This window comes from Penaeus monodon, chromosome 33 (genome assembly GCF_015228065.2).
Source record: "Penaeus monodon isolate SGIC_2016 chromosome 33, NSTDA_Pmon_1, whole genome shotgun sequence".
NCBI lineage: Eukaryota > Metazoa > Arthropoda > Malacostraca > Decapoda > Penaeidae > Penaeus > Penaeus monodon.
Genome location: NC_051418.1, coordinates 13,876,643 through 13,877,295, shown reverse-complemented (window position 1 = coordinate 13,877,295; position 653 = coordinate 13,876,643). Strand labels below are relative to the sequence as shown.

General features: G+C 38.7%; 1 protein-coding gene across 1 annotated transcript in view; it reads right to left on the bottom strand.

Moving 5' to 3' along the window:
• The window catches only part of LOC119594056 (rab11 family-interacting protein 4-like), a 146,100-nt gene that overhangs the window by 36,063 nt on the left and 109,384 nt on the right, over window positions 1-653 (bottom strand). The gene's annotated exons all lie outside the window — the stretch shown is intronic.

The window sequence follows — 653 nt, the reverse complement described above, 5'->3', positions numbered from 1 at the left end:
AAAAAGAAGAGGGAGAAGATGAAAAAACCGGGGGAAAAAGAGAAGGGGGAGGGGAGCAGAAGGGGAGGGGAAAAGGGAAGGGAAGGGAGGGGAAAAGGGGGGGAGGGAAAAGAGGAAGAAAGGAGAAAGAAAAAGGGCGAAAAAAAAGAAGAAGAAAATTCCAAAAGATGAGAAGCCCGGGGGGGGATAAGGGAAGTGAAAAAAAAGGAAGGAACAAACGAAGAGAGCAAAAAAAAAAAGAAGAAAGAGGGATAAGGGGTAAAAAGGGAGGGGGAGGGGGGAAGGAAAGAGGGGAGGGAGGAACCCCGGGGGGAAAGGAAAGAAAAAAAATTTAAAAAGGAGAATTTTTAAAAAGAAAGGAGGGAAACGGAAAAGGAAAGAAAGGGGAACAATAGAAAAAAAAAAGAGGAAAGGGAATAAAAAAGAGGAAAAGAGGAGGAAAATTTTTAAAAGAAAGAATTAAAGAAAGAGGCAAAAAAAAAAGAGAGGGAAAGAAAAATAAAGATTAAACCCCAAAAAAGAAAAAACAAAGAAAAAGAAAAAAAAAGGAAAAAACAAAAAAGGGAAGAAAAAAAAAGAAGACAAAAGGAAAGTGAAAATTTGGGGAATTTTTTTAAAAAAAGAGGAGGAGGGGGGAAAAAAGGGAAGGGGGG